Consider the following 16,803-nt stretch of genomic DNA (forward strand, 5'->3'; position numbering starts at 1 on the left):
TCACGGACCATTGGTCTGACTCAATAAGGCTATTCTTATGTTCTTAAGATTTACCTACAGTTCTCAAAATTCTTATATCATCCAAGCTTGCCAGACATGGCAGCTGATGCCAGGTGCCAAATTATAGGCCCAAAGGATTTTTACACCCTTGTATATATATGTCTCCCCTTTAAAGCAATATTAACAATATAAGTGAATGTCTGTCCAGTTTTAGTTGCCATAGAAATTTACATGTGTTGGCACTTCACTGAGGTGAAACTTAGGAAGAAAAAAAAAATCCATGTGGAATCATAATTGCATTTTATTTTAAATCAAATATCTAAATGTGAGCTTTAGTTTTAAAATTTGCTGTAACTTAAACATGGTTTATTCCATATTACAATGTTATGTTTTTGCATGCTGTATATTTCTTACAGAGTGTATATTGGCTACAGAGTGGGGGCATATAAAGGACAAACTTGAAGCACCTATATCATCTACAGAAATCCTGGCAGCATTGAAGTCTCTCCAGGCTGGATTTGCCCCAGGTAGTGATGGATTCCCAGTGGAGTTTTTCATATCTTTTCAAAACATCATCTTTTAAATTTACCTCATCTTTTAAATTTATATCAATCAAAACTGACTACGAGTTGTATTTCAGGTACTAAGACGGAATCATTAACCGTTGTTTTGCCAAAGCCAAATAAAGATCCTATGTTGGTTTCAAACTACAGGCCTATTTCTTTAATTAATGTGGATGGAAAAATCTTGGCTAAATTATTGGCTTTGTTAGCCAAGGCTCTCCCTTATATGATCAGTATGAACCAAACGGGTTATATTGCTCAGAGGCATTCTTCAAATAATACCAGACTGGCATTTCATATGCTAAATTTAGCAAAAGCAATGGATGTTCCGGCCTTCTCTGTGTCTGTGGATGCAGAGAAGGCCTTTGATCATGTAGAATGGACTTTCATGTATCAAGCAATGGATTGGTTTGGTATAGGATCCGGATTTATTCAAATGATTCAAACTTTGTATAGTTCTCCTTCTGCCAGATTATATATTAATAATACATTCTCAGATCGTTTTTGTCTGAAGAGGGGAGTTAGACAAGGATGTCCCTTATCTCCTTTGCTTTTTGATATTGTTTTGGAACCCTTACTGTTGGCCATTCAATAGGCAAAGGAGATACAGGGAATTCCATATGCAGGTCTAGATTACAATGTTTTGGCCTATGCTGATGATATTTTGCTTCATTTGAGAAATCCTGACTCCACCATTCTACATTTACTGAAATTGATTGATCGATTTGGCAAATTTTCTGGTTACAAAATAAATTGGAGCAAATCAGAGGTTCTTCCATTAAATGTGCATTGTGTAAAAGGCTTATTTTATTCATTCCTATTCCTTTGGAAGGAAGAGGGTATAAAATATTTGGGTATCATGATTCAAAGAACTTTGGAAGACACAATGACAGTAAATGAAAAATCTTTATTGCTGAAAGTCGAAGAAATGTGTGAGCATTGGAACCCCTTACATCTTTCTTGGTGGGGGAAGAGTCCAAACCATCAAAATGATGATTTTACCTGTAGTTTGCTACTAAATTAGTATGTTGCCGGTTTACTTTCAAGGATGCTTTTATAAAAAATTAAATGGAATGCTCACTAAATTTATTTGGCTGGGTAAAACTGCTAGAATAGCTGTGGAAGGGCATAATCAAAAGGAACGTCTAAGTCTGTTTTCGTCTAAGTCGCAAGTTGTACAAAGTAAAAAACAACTTAGGACACATTTTTGAAAAATGTCCAAATTTTTTTTCATTTCGAAAATCGTCTAAGTATGCGTCCTGCCAATATGATCATCCAAGCCGCTAAATCGTCCATCTTTATACCTTTCATCCAACTTTTCGTCCAAATCAAAAACGTCTAGAACAAGCCCTGTTGGACGTGGGAGGGGTCTGCAAAGTGATGGACTGAACACCCAGACATGGCACCTAAATAGTGTGGTACCTTACAGGGTACTGTTGTGAACTTCACAAAAAGAGTGCTATGTCATCATCTCACTACAGCTCCCTTATAGGTCATGGTGAGCCTCCAAAACCACCTCCAGAATCCCCTAGACCCACTTATCTACCACCCCAATAGCCCTTATGGCTACAGGAGCCACTTATATGCCAGTACAAAAGGGTTTGGGGATATATAGGGGAGTGCACATGTTTCAATATCAATCTAGTGATTACAGGGGCTTATGAGCATGGGTCCTCCTTTCCATGGGTCCCTAACCCACCCCCAAGATGGTTTAAGACGCCTCTGTGCAGCATGATTAGGCTTTCCTATGCCAGGCGGCCATGTGATGATGTTCTGGAGGCACAATTTTCAAGTTGTGATTAATATTTTTATGGGAGGGGGGTCGGTGATCACTGGGGTAATATGGAGGGGTCTGTATTATGTGTTTGCAGTGCTTATCTGGTTACTTTAGGTGGGTTTTTGTGACTTAGACCATGTTTTAAATGGTATAAGTCACAATATCCAAGTTCCGTCGATCCCGTGCTGTATAACTTTTGGTTATACATGCAGTATGACTAAGTCATGAGAGCCATGGTGAAACAACGACTCAAGAAAAAGGTGGACAAACTTGAAACGGTAGACCAGGCATGGTCCCTACTGAAAAATACTATCACAGAAGCACAAAATCTCCACATTCCAAGGATCTCCAAAGAGGGGAGAACAAAAGGTAAGGGAGAACCGGCATGGCTTACCGGACAGGTGAGGGTAGCCATAAAAGAAAAGAAGGACTCTTTCAAAAAATGGAAACACATGAAAACAACCGAAGCATGGAAAATACATAAAGATGATCAAAAGAAATGTCACAAGGCGGTGAGGGATGCCAAAAAGGACTATGAGGAAAAAATAGCGCAAGAAGCCAAAAACTTCAAACCCTTCTTTAGATACGTGAAAGGGAAAAAACCCGCAAAAGAGGCGGTGGGACCCCTGGACGACCAGGGAAGAAAAGGGTACATCAAGGAAGATAAACAAATTGCTGACAAACTAAATTCCTTCTTTGCATCCGTCTTTACGGAGGAGGATACCGCTAAAATACCAGAAGCAGTGAAAGTGTTTAGTGGAGTAATAGAAGACAGCCTCACCACAGTTGAAGTGGAGTTGGACCAGATATACTACCAGATTGACAAACTTAAAAGTGACAAATCCCCTGGACCGGATGGAATTCACCCGAGAGTTTTAAAGGAATTGAAGGTTGAAATCGGAGAGCTATTGCAGAAACTTGCCAATCTGACAATCAGAACTGGACAGATACCAGAGGACTGGAAGATAGCGAATGTCACGCCAATTTTCAAAAAAGGATCGAGAGGGGAACCGGGCAACTACAGACCTGTGAGTCTTACGTCTGTCCCTGGAAATATGGTTGAAGCACTGATCAAGGATAGCATAGTCCGGCACCTAGATACACACGACTTGATGAAACCCAGTCAACATGGGTTCAGGAAAGGGAAATCATGTTTAACGAATTTACTTCAATTTTTCGAGACCGTGAACAAGCAAATTGATAGTGGAATGCCGGTGGACATAATATATTTGGACTTCCAAAAAGCATTCGACAAAGTTCCACATGAAAGGCTTCTCAGGAAACTACAAAGCCATGGAATAGAGGGAGATATACAAAGGTGGATAGGCAAATGGTTGGAAAACAGAAAGCAGAGAGTGGGCATAAATGGAATAGAGGGAGATATACAAAGGTGGATAGGCAAATGGTTGGAAAACAGAAAGCAGAGAGTGGGCATAAATGGAAAGTTCTCAGACTGGGAGAAAGTGACTAGTGGTGTGCCCCAGGGCTCAGTACTTGGGCCGATCCTATTTAATATTTATATCAATGACCTGGAAGACGGAATATCCAGTGAGATCATTAAGTTTGCAGACGACACAAAGCTATGCCGGGCAATCAGATCGCAGGAGGATAGCGAGGAACTCCAGAGCAACTTGTATCAGTTAGAGAAATGGGCAGATCAATGGCAGATGAAGTTCAACGTGGAGAAATGCAAAGTAATGCATTTAGGTAGTAAGAATAAGGAATACGAGTATAGAATGTCAGGCGCAACTCTGGGTAAGAGCGAACAAGAAAAGGACCTGGGTGTACTGATAGATAGGACTCTGAAGCCGTCGGCACAATGCGCGGCAGCGGCAAAGAAAGCAAACAGAATGTTAGGCATGATAAAGAAAGGAATCACGAGTAGATCGGAGAAAGTCATAATACCGCTTTATAGAGCAATGGTCAGACCACACTTGGAATACTGTGTCCAACATTGGTCTTCCAACCTAAAGAAGGATATAAAACTGTTGGAGAGGGTGCAGAGACGAGCAACGAAGTTAATAAGAGGTATGGAGAACTTGGAATATGAGGAACGACTCAAGAAACTGGGACTGTTCTCCCTTGAGAAGAGAAGGCTGCGAGGGGACATGATCGAGACGTTCAAAATGCTGAAAGGCATCGATAAAATAGAGCAGGAAAATAAATTATTTACATTGTCCAACGTGACACGGACAAGAGGACATGGTTTGAAGCTAAGGGGGGACAAGTCCAGGACAAATGTCAGGAAGTTCTGTTTTACACAGCGAGTGGTAGACGCCTGGAATGCTCTCCCAAAGGAGGTTATTAAAGAATCCACTGTGCTGGGATTCAAAGGCAAATTAGATGCACATCTCCTTATGAGAGGCATAGAGGGATATGGGTGACTAAAACTACATCAGGTGTATACCTGACTGGGCCTCCGCGTGTGCGGATCGCCGGACTCGATGGACCATGGGTCTGATCCGGAGATGGCAGTTCTTATGTTCTTATGTTCTTATGTCTAAGCCGGCCCACGTCCCGCCCAACTCCCGCCCTCAACACTCCTCCTGACATGTCCCGTTTAGCTCTGGTCATTCAACGGCACTATGAAGGCCTAGGTCGTTTATAAATACGTCCAAAACCTGTTTTCATTATCGGCACTTGGACGTATTTTGACAATGTTCATCCAAGTGCCGAGTTAGGCCGGTTTTTGGACGTTTTTCTCTTTCAATTATGAGCCCCATAGTATCTTTGCAAAAACCAATTGCAGCGGGTGGGGTAAATTTTCCACATTTTTATCAGTATCATCAAGCTTTCATTCTGCGGCAGGGTATGTATTGGATCCTTCCTGAACTCATGGAGCATCTCCCGTACTGGCTAATATTAGACTAGCAACTCCTGTCCCTATTACGATTGTTATTTTAGATACTCTGAGCATCTGAAAAACTTTTGAGTTATTTATCAAAAGAATTTATGAGCCTCAGTCCCACCACTCCACCACCTCAAAATACTTTCATCGCGGCGAGCTTTCATCGTGGCGAGCTGATTGGCTCTTTCTACTTTTTATCCTGTTTTCTTTATTCTCAACTATTTTAAAAGTGCATTGTGCATCATACTACTTCCTTACCATTTCTATAAAAGTATTTAGTGCTTACTTATTTCATTAAATTCATATATGTTTTATAAATAAATAAATATATCGGAGAACTTAGCTTGTATCGTTTAGTTCATCTAACTTCATAACGTTCATTTTAGTTCATTCGGCTGGCGTTAGTTCTAGAAGCGTAGCGCAGGTTTAGCGCGCGCTAAAATCCTGCGTGTGCTAAAAACGCAAGCGCACCTTAGTAAAAGGAGCCCTAGTATCACATACACATTTCAGGGTTTGAACATCTTAAAAATCAGCAAAAATCATAAGATTATCCCATCTCAGCCTATAAATTACATCTCAACCACTCATCTACTACATTACTTTACTAGAGCAGCACAAATCTGATAACCTGCAAAAAAGATGATATTCAGAAGATAAAGTATTAACTTAAGAAGCAGGATATTAGCTTTAAAAAGCTTGAACAAACAGATGGGTCTTAAGCAACTTTCTAAATTGCAATAGATTTCTACAAAACCGTAAGATACCTTTAGGGGTGGAGGGGGGGAGAGGTGTCATGCACGCTTGCTCCTTGACTGATTTCATTATGAGCTGATTTAACCCCTCTTTTACTACGGGGCTCTAGCCATTTCAGTGTGCACTAAACGCTAACGCGTCCATAGAATATAATGGACGCATTAGCGTATAGCGCAGTAGTTCCCAACCCTCTCCTGGAGGACCACCAGGCCAGTCGGGTTTTCAGAATGGCCTACTGAATATGCATGAGAGAGATCTGCATATAATGGAGGTGCCAGGCATGCAAATCTGCTCCATGCATATTCATTAGGGCTATCCTGAAAACCCGACTGGCCTGGTGGTCCTCCAGGACAGGGTTGGGAACCACTGGTTTAGCGCATGCTAAAATGGCTAGTACACCTTAGTAAAAAAAAACAAACCTTAGTTTGTATTGTTATTTATGATCTGGTGGTCTTCTTGCTGTATTTACTGGCTAATGTTTGTATATTACTGTTCTTTTGAAAATGAATAAAGATGATTAAAAAAAACAACCAACCATAAGGTACCAGACAATGCATGATCAAGCACTCCCTTTGTGCATATGGTACCTACCTCATTTCTTCTGGTAAGAGAGAAGATTTCTCCCTCCCTTGGTGATTCTCTCTCCTAAACAAGGAAGTTGACAAATGTCCCATGGATGTGCTTCTATTGCCATTAAAATAACTATGCATTAAGCCTGATCATTTCTGCTCAAAATAGTCAATAAATTATTTAGCTTGCAAAATGCCATTATGCATGGGTTTACTTAATTGAATAGAATAATTTATGGAAAAACCTGGGAAAAAAGAGGATCAATGCAGAAGACTTATGAGACTGATTGGATTTCAGCAGAAGCAATTTGATTTTTTTACCCCTCATTATAATAATGTTAAAGGGAAAGTATCAACGTTCATAAAATAAAATCAATATTTGATGAGCACCAAGGCTATGAATTTTAACTAGAAGTACAACTGAGGTAGAAATAGGTGTAAATAATTGATAACAGTCACAAACGTATATTTCCAAAGACTCTCCACAGATGAAGCTTATCAGAAAACACAAAATGAACTGCATCTTTGTAGATTAACATCAGACCTGATCTGACATGGGAAGGGGAGAAACACGGACCTCACGGACCTGACAGACCTTACGGATCTAAAACCGTACATCCTTAAAAATCTGAGGTCCGTGCCACTTGTAGTTTCTGGCTCTGACAAACCTCTATGACAATTTAGCTCTGACGGATCCGTCTCAGCATAGGGAGGGAAAAGTATTAGGATCCGTCAGCGCTAAAATGTCATAGAGGTATGTTAGAGCCGCGGACCTCAGATTTTTAAATTTACTGGGGCTGCAGGAAACCGGTTTAAAGGATTCATTTTAGAGCCGCTCCAGCACTAGTCTCTGGCTCTGACAGACCTCGATGACATTTTAGTGCTGATGGATCCCAATACTTTTCCCTCCCTATGCTGAGATGGATCCGTCAGCGCTAAATTGTCATCGAGGTCTGTCAGAGCCAGAAACTAATTACAAGTGTCACAGACCTAAGATTTTTAAGGATGTGCGGGTTTAGATCCGCAAGGTCCGTGTTTTACCCCTTCCCATCTGACATCATTCAGGAAACAGTTCTCTGCCTTCACTGACAGAAGTCATATACCTCCTTGATTATCTTTGGCCAAGTCTCAAGAGCTCCTGCTTCTCACCTTATTCACTGAAGCCCTTTTTGTCAATAGGGGCATTGTTGAAGAAACGGGGCTTGTATGTACCAAGATGAACTGCTTATTCTGCAACAAAGAGAAAGAGAGAGATTTAAAGCTGGCCAAGAGGAAAGTTCCACATGGGAAAAATAAAAACCAGAAAATAGTCTGAAATAAAACAGTTTAAGATCCCTGTTCTGTGCCCCAGCTCACAAGTAGCCAGTAGAAAGAGTTAAACATTTTGCTGCAGAGTTCTCAGGTTTTTTAGCATAAAATGGGTATAATTTTGATGTCTGGTTTATTAACATGGAGTGAACTATGTTGTTGTTGTTTTCTGAATCACTTCAATTATCATTTTTCAGTGTGACAAATTTCCTCAGGACAGACTTGGACATATTCCGGATAGTAATGAGGTCTCCTGAAGTCTGCTCGGTAGTGATTAGCACCTGAACCTGGACATGTCAAGCCTTTCCCTCAAATAATTTTCTTTCTTCCCTTATTTAGGTTCTCCTTTGTTAACCCCCCCCCCCCCCCTCCTTCACCTATATCAGTGGTAGGCAATTCCAGTCCGCGAGAAACGGAGCCAAGTCAGGTTTTCAGGATATCCACAATAAATATGTATGAGATAGATTTGCATCTCAAGGAGGCAGTGCATGCAAATCCATCTCATACATATTCATTGTGGATATCATGAAAACCTGACCTGGCTCTGGCTCTCGAGGACCAGAATTGCCTACCCCTGCCCTTTATTGTGGACTTTGTTTCTGATTGGACATTTTAATTCGCCTATCATAACAGGAGGCTTTCTTTCTTTCGTATTCATGCTGAAATTCCTTATCAAGTGTTATGTTTGATTTTGTAATCTAAATTGCATAAATGAAATAAAATAAATAGGTATAATTTTAAAAGGCATGCCCATGTTTGAAAACACTGCTTTAGAAGCTGAAATGGGCTTTCTGAAAATTAGCATCCCCATGCACAGGCAAACTTAGACATCAGGACCTGGTTTTAGAACAGTTCATCTATGTGGGGAAACCCCAAAATGTGCCTATTCTGTCCATTTTGAAGAGCTGACATAGGTACATATGCTTCCAGAGCCATCTCCAAGAACACACAAATGCCAACGCACACCTTTACACCTGCTTTGAAGTCAATGCAAATTTGTGCATATGTTAATCAGTGCATTTTATAAACTGCAAGTATATATCTCAACTGTGTTCCAACCACAGGGCGTGTCTATGCAGAGATCAGGCAGGAGTAGACATATAGGGGCTGGCATTCAGCAGACAGCAGGCAGCAAGCTTAGAGCTCACTGCTGGTGCTGGTTCTGAAAATTCAATGCTGGGCCATTTCCAGTGACTGGCATTGAATATATGGGTATTTTAAAAGGTGGCTAGCCTATAATCAATTAGCCGATATTCAATGCTAACTGGCCATTGGCTAGCACATAAATAGGACTACTATTTATGCACTCCTGCCTATGCGCTAACCTTGGCCAGTTAACACTGAAAATCGTGACCTATATCAAACCCTCCCCGGAATGTCTCCAAGATCACCAGCTAGTGTTTCGGTGCTAACTGGTGATTTTCAGCGAGATAATGATTACCTTCCGCTGAAAATGATAAGTTAACCACTGAACAGTAAAAGCAGGAGACCCAAGTTTCCACAAGAAATGAACAGATTCATGTAAACCGTTCTGAGCCCCCCTGAGCGAATTGTATAGAAAATTAATTGAATGAATGAATGAATAATCAATTAGGAAAAATGTACAGATTTCCTGTTCAATTATGACATTGAGATGGACGTTCTTACACTGAAAATATCCAACATGAATAGCCATTTTTCAAAGTAAAATGTCTGACTTTTGAACGACAAATAACAGGGACATGAACATCTGTCTGGCATAATTTTCAAAAATATAGTCACAAAAATATCCCTGTAGAACAGAGGAGTAGCTTAGTGGATAATACAGTGAATTGTAAACTGATAGACATAGGTTCAAACCCCACTATAAGTTGGTTTTTTTTTTTTTGTAAATATGATTTCTCCAGGACCTGAAAAAACCTTCTGGATCTTCAGGCTTCAGGCTTGCAGATGGCTTATATATTCAGGATATAAACTAAATATAATTAAACCAAGTGGTCAGAAAATCACTTACTCATATAGAGAAAAATACCACTTAACATAACATATCCACTGTGTAAGTATCTTAAAGGAGGGCCTCAGATTCGGAGCATACGCGTAGTCCTATCACAGACGCATTTGTCAGCGTATTTTTATAGCTCCATGCTCCAGTCATAGGCCCATACCCCAATTGAATTTTTGAAAAAACAGATTGAGATAAGTGATTTAGCTGCCTATTAAATAAGGATACACTGTGAATAGGACTAAATTCTAGTATCTTAACTTCACCTTTAAGGATTTTTAGTCACTATACTTAAGTTCTATTTATGAAAAAGTTTCAAAAATTCAATTGGGGTATGGGCCTATGACTGGAGCATGGAGCTATAAAAATACGCTGACAATTGAGTCTGTGATAGGACTACGCGTATGCTCCGAATCTGAGGCCCTCCTTTAAGATACTTACACAGTGGATATGTTATGTTAAGTGGTATTTTTCTCTATATGAGTAAGTTATATATTCAGGAACAATAGTTATTTTTCTTTTTCTGGATGACTCAAAATTATTAAAGAAAAAAGTTGGAAATGAGGTTTGAATCTGGGTCCCTTGGGTCGTAGTCTACTGCACTAACCACTAGGTTGACTAACTTATTTTTTTGTTCATAATGGCCATAATACCTGCAGCTGATATAGAGCCTGGATTTTATTTCCAGTTGCACTTTCATGGGAGAAGGAAGGGGACAGCAACCATGGGGGGGGGGAGGATTAAGGAAGGGGTCATGCTTTAATCCCTCCAGTGGTCAGCTGCTCAGTCAGAGCACTATTTTGTAACTTGTTGCCAGAGAATGTGGTAAAAGCAATTCGCTTAGCAGGGTTTAAAAAAAGGGTTGGCTAATTTCCTGAAAGAAAAGATGGAATTGGGAAAATTCATTATTTATAAAAATAATCATCATAAAATCTGTTCTACTCTTTTGGGATTTTGCCAGGTACTTAGGACCTGGATTGGCCGCTGTTGGAAACCAGATGCTGGGCTTGGTGAACCTTTGGTCTGTCCCAGTATGGCAATGCTTGTGTTCTTATATACACCACATTTCAGCAGGTATAAGTCTGTTGTCTAAACTTAGGTATGGGAATTGGTGCTAAGCAAAATCTATAAAGTGCATATGCCCTTTATAGAATCATGCTTAGCAATGATTTTTTTTTTTTTTTTTGCAACAAATTGTGAACACCATTTACACAATTCAGCCCAATCCAGTAAACATTCAGCTAACCACCAACGTTGTTATTCCTGGATATTCAAAGCCAGGACCTGTGTGGGTTCTAGCTTTGAAAATCCAGGTTTTTTAAAGCCAGCTTCACATAGCCGCTTAAGGCAGTATTCAGTACTTAAGCAGCCATGGGTTACTAAATAAAAATAGGACAGGCTCAAGGCGACAGATCAAAGGGGAAGGGGAAAGAAGGAGGGGAAGAGGACATGGAGAGATAAGAGGAGGAGCTTAGATGTAAGGGATGCTATACAGAAACTGAGATAGCTAGTTGTCGAAAAGGTGAGTCTTCAGGTTTTTTCAGAATATAGTGTAGTTTGTCTCTTTCCTGATAGCTTCTGGTAGGTCATTCCAAATTTTTACACCCAGATAGGTTAGCATAGAGTGGAAAATTTGTTTGTAGTAGAGGTGTTTTGTGGATGGCAGGTTTAGTTGGACTCTGTTAAGGATTTTTTTTTATGTCGACCAAACAGTAGAGAATAATTGAATGAGAGGGGCTTCTATGATCAAGAACATCTTTGTTGGTGATCCTAGCTGTCCATGGGATTCGTAGAAGTCTTTTCCAGCACCACAGATCAAAGATGTCAATTTTTCTTCTATTTGCTTTCATGAGTGTCCATGTCTCGCAACCATATGTCATGATTGAGAACACAATGGCAGTGATCAGTCTTTGATGGCACTTCCATATTTGGTTCATACTCACCTTGGCTGTACACTCCAGCGCTAATTAATGCTTGATCTCTGCTATCGAGCTGCCACTATGATCAATGAGGGATACAAGGAAAACAAAGCTCTCAACCACTTCTCTTTCTTCACTGTTGATCTCTATGTGGACTTTCTTGTTGGAGATAGTCATGATTTTTGTCTTCTTGATGTTCAGGTAAAGTCCTATCTTCACACTTTCTTCAGCTTCAGGGTAAACTTGTTGAGGTCCTTCTCACTCTCTAATACCAGCATAGTATCATCTGCCTATCTCAGATTGTTGATGGTTCTTCCCCTTATTTTCACCCCAACACCCCAAATTGCTTTGAATATCAGCCCCAGTATATTTAAACATTGTGGCTGGTATTTTAAAAGACTAAGGGGCTCATAATAATTTTTTTTAAAAATGTTCAAAAGTGGCCTAAATGGGTACTTGGACAATCAGAAATACAGATTGTCCAAGTACCAATCAAAGCTGGTTTTAGATGTATCTAAAACCAGCATAGGCCTTTACCCTACCTCTAAACACCTAGAGTGAAAAGAGGTGTTTTTAGAGGAGGGGAAATGGCAGGAGGTGGTCCAACCTAGACTTAGTCGTACTGCAAGTATAACCAAAAGTTTAACAAGATTGCCCAGTCCGAACTATACGTTTTGACTTAGTTCCGAATAGGGGCAGTGATCAGCTCAGCAGCCCCGGCAACCTGTCCACCCCCTACTGCAACGATCACAGCAAGAGAGATGCCTAAACTCTCCTGCCGCAATCGCGATCCACTCCCCCCCCCCCCCCCACGAACTGCCGAGACCCGGAAATAGAGATGCCCAATCTTTCCAGCCGGCACCCCCTTTCAAACCTGAATACCAGCAGGAAGGAGCCCAGGCCCTCCTGCCGAAGGCACACCCCTGGCACACACCCCGCGAATACTAGCAAGAGGGATCTCAAGCCCTCCTGCCAGAAGGCATAACCCCGAACCCACCCAACCAAACCCTCCTGCTGAAAGGCAAGCCCCCAAACCCCCACCCCTGTGAATACCAGCAAGAGGGATCCCAAGCCCTCCTACTGGAAGGTGAACCCCCAAACCCACTCCCTCCCCCAAACCCAAGCCCTCCTGCCGGAAGGTAAACCTCCCAACCCCCCCTCAATAATACCGGCAGGAGGGATCCTAAGCCCTCCTGCTGAAGATTAAACCACATCCCCTGCAACCCCCCCAAATACCGCCCCCCACACTACCCCGGAACCCCCCACTAACCTTTTAGGCCAGATGGATGAGTCCCTGGTCCATCCAGCTGGCAGGCGTGCCATCCTCGGAATGGTGGGCCTACCCCTTCCTGGAGCATTGTGGGATGCACTGGGGAGGGGCCTAGGACCTGATTGGCCCAGGCGCCGAAGGCCCGCCTATAGGAAGGGCTTTAGGCAACTGTGCCAACCAGAATTAACCCAGTTACCTATGGGCGGGGCCTTAGGCACATGGGTCAATCAGGCCCTAGGCCTCTCCCTTGTGCATCCCACAATGCACTGGGAAGGGGCAGGCCCACCATTCCAAGGATGGCGGGCCTGCTGGACGGCCGGATCAGGGACCCGGCCGGAAGGCCAACTAAAAGGTTAGTGGGGGGTTCCGCGGTAGTGGGGGGGTCGGGTTAGTGGGGGGCATTCGGGAGGTTCGCAGGGGGTGGGAGGCAATATTTGACAGAAGGGATTGAGATCCCTCCTGCCAGTATTGTTGGGGGGTGGGTTCAAGGGTTCGCCTTCTGACAGGAGGGCATGGGATCCCTCCTGCTGGTATTTGTGGGGGATGGGTTTGGGGATTCGCCTTCCAGCAGGAGGGCTTGGGATCCCTCCTGCCGGTATTCATGGGGAAGGTTTGGAGGTGTGCCTTCCGGCAGGAGGGCTTAGGATCCCTCCTGCCGGTATTTGGGAGGGTGTCGGAGGTGCGTCTTCGGCAGTAGGGCCTGGGCTCGCTTCTGCCGGTATTCAGGTTTTTTGGGTGGGGCCAGCAGGAGAAATTGGGCATCTCTCCTGCCAGTTCGCCACAGTTTTAGGGGGCATCGTGATCACAGCAGGAGAGAGTATGCATCTCTCCTGCTGCAATCATTGCGGTGTGTGTGGGGGGGGGGGGGGCAGTTACAGGCTTCTGTACCCGGCATTGTTTTTTGACAGACGCTGGTTACAGAATCCTGCTTTTAGGCAAAGGACTGGCCCCTCCTTCGCCTAAAAGGTCTGGGTTTGGGCATTTAGGACTTGGGCAATTTTTTGTTCGGGAATGTAGTGTAAGGAGAGACGTAGCGGCAGTCTGAGCCAGTAGATTGCTGAACGTGCAGGTAGGCCATTCTCAAAGAAACCCTCAATTTGGATGTGGTTTTTTTTTTAGAATGGACATTTCCCTGCTGCTAACTTCAGCGTCTACTAACTTAGACCAAAAGGGGACTTAGATGATGTTTTTTCTTTAATTATGCTCCTCTAACTGTGGGGTTTAAATACTGACCACTGGGTTCCCTTTTTGATTTTAGGAAGAATTAACTTTAATTATGTCAGCTTTAATGGACTTACTGTCTGATTTGATGCCAAGCTTTTTTTCTGTGTTTATGTGGCAAAACAAAATGCATCAGACCCTTTCTGTATGGGAGCATTCTGCGGTGCGTCACGGCCTCCACTTATTTCTCTCATACAAGTTTCAAGTTCTATTAAAATTTGATCTAATCGCCTATTCAAAACTTTCTGGGCGAAATTCAAAATTAAAAACTGTACAAGGCTTAGATACAATAGACTTAATTTTAAACTGACCAGACATACCAGAACATGAAGGGTAGGCGGGGAGGAACTACAATCGTTAAAAGAAAAGAGAAACATTTAAGGTAAGAACATTTAGGGAGGGTTAGTAAAAAAAAAAATTCGAGAAGATCTTTCTTATTAGAAAGTATCGGTGAGTAAGTTCGGGGCTAGTGCACAACCTCCATTACTTAGCTGACATTTTAACTGCAAAGCAGTATGTCTCACTTTGGAGAGGTGAGTCATGTGCCATACTGTTCAATTTGTTATACAAAACTGAGACAGTATTTATTTGACATTCAAAATGCATGCTAGTGTATTCCCTTCTCTGATATTAATGTATTTCTTGCAGTACTATTTCCATGTTCTTTGATCTTTAAGTCACCAATCCGGGACCCCCCCACCACCATCAAGCATACATACTCCCGTCTGACCCCAACTGATCAGCTATTCCAGGCAGACAGCAAACTTATGCATTTTTAAATTTGCATACTAAGGCAGATTTCTTTCACGTGCCACATTGGCAAGGTTTATGATACAGAAGATTTGCAGCTGCACAAAAGCATAAAAACAAGGACTGAATAAATCACCCAGTCCTTCAAATCAAGAATACAATTGCAGTTGAATATCTAAGGGGCTGAATCGTTTAGAATAATTTGCACAATTCCTTGGTATTGGAAAAGTCAGTTGGTGTGACAAGCAGTAGAGGATAGGTTGCTGATTGCTTAGAAAACGTGGGTTTTTTTTGTTGCATAGAAGTTTCTGGACCCCTGTTCATTTGCAGAAATTAGATAGTTCTAAATCTAATAGATGCTGGCACTGTCATCTTGAAATGGGGACACTGGATCATCTGTTGTTCTATTGACCTTTGGCACTCAATTTTTGGAGGTCGATATAGGGACAGATTAATACCATACTGGAATCATCGATTCCATTGACATATGATGTAGTCATATGTGGGATGATATTGCATCTTAAACCCCCATTGGACAGATATAAATGTCGAATTTTCCTTATTATGACCGGGATAGTCATGCAAATGGTTACTCGCAATTGGAAAAATTGGGATCGCCTTAGTTTTACTTTTTGGTGGGCGAATTTATGCTTATGTTATAAGTATGAGAAGATGAACGCTGACATGCTGGGGCATAATAAGTTATTTAAATTAGTTTGGGGTCCATTGACGACTTTTGTGGCTTCGTTATAGTTGTCTTTTATTTTCTGTTGTTTTAGGACACACATCCAGGGGAGGGTGGGGGGGATATCTCTTGTGTTTGGTTTAATTCCCTGATTGAAAATGCTGGAGGGAAGAGGGGGTTTTATCCTTTCTGTATTGTTACTGATTGATTACAAGTGCTTATTATGATTATTAATATATGTATGTATATTGTTTTGCACTTTTTGTTAGCTTGGAAAACTTAATAAAGATTTAAAAAGAAAAAAAAACATTTGGTTTTCAGAACATTGCATACATCAGGTCAATATTCTGACTCCTCAGCCAGTGTTTCAATTAAACTATCTGAATATCAGCACTGAATATCTACCCCGAAATGGTACCATATACCCTGTGTGGTATATGGTATACCCCATGTTTCCCCGAAAACAAGACATTATCTTATATTAATTTGGGGCCCAATAAAGGCACTAGGTCTTATTTTTGGGGCGGTCTTATTTTTTTTCATTTACAATGATCATCTCTCCCTTCCTCTCCTCCGCCCCAATTCTTCCTATTTCCTTTCTCTCCCCCACATGTGCAGCATCTTTCCTCCCCTCTCACCCATCCTTTGTACAGTATCTTTCTATCCTTTCCCCTTCCCTCCCATCCCCCTGTGCAGCAGAACCTTTGCAGCTTATATCCCTCCCTTCCTCCCACCCACCCCCGTGGAGCATTTTTTTAATCCCTCCCATCCCCTCGCCACGCCATGCACCCCCCCTCTCCCTGTTGACCCTTTCATCTCTCCCACCCATCCGAGCCCCGACCGCAAGACCAAAATACAGTACCTTATAACAAACCGCATCGTTGGCAGCACCGGCCCCATCGCAACAACACAGCAGAGGAACGCCCGGGCGTGAGAAAGCCGCAATGGACCTGTGCTGCTGACGATGTGGTTTATTATATGGTGCTGTATTTCAGGCTCGCAGTCGGGGTTCGGATGGGTGGGAAAGATGGAAGGGTCGCAAAAATCATGCTAGGGCTTATTTTCGGGGTAGGTCTTATTTTTGGGGAAACACGGTAAGTATACCATCATCCATTGTTTGTATCCGGATGATTGAGATATTCAATGCTGGTGTCTAGAT

The 16,803-nt window shown here is 42.1% G+C and overlaps 1 long non-coding RNA gene across 1 annotated transcript in view; it reads left to right on the forward strand.

Annotated features, from left to right (window-relative positions):
* Positions 1–8,129, forward strand: part of LOC117363536 — a 44,772-nt gene extending 36,643 nt beyond the window's left edge. Inside the window, exons 2-3 of the long non-coding RNA XR_004540089.1 lie at positions 417–527; positions 8,016–8,129. This is a non-coding gene — a long non-coding RNA (uncharacterized LOC117363536). The remainder of the gene's footprint in view (positions 1–416; positions 528–8,015) is intronic.
* The last annotated feature ends 8,674 nt before the right edge of the window (positions 8,130–16,803 follow it).

This window comes from Geotrypetes seraphini, chromosome 7 (assembly GCF_902459505.1).
Source record: "Geotrypetes seraphini chromosome 7, aGeoSer1.1, whole genome shotgun sequence".
Classification (NCBI taxonomy): Eukaryota; Metazoa; Chordata; class Amphibia; order Gymnophiona; family Dermophiidae; genus Geotrypetes; species Geotrypetes seraphini.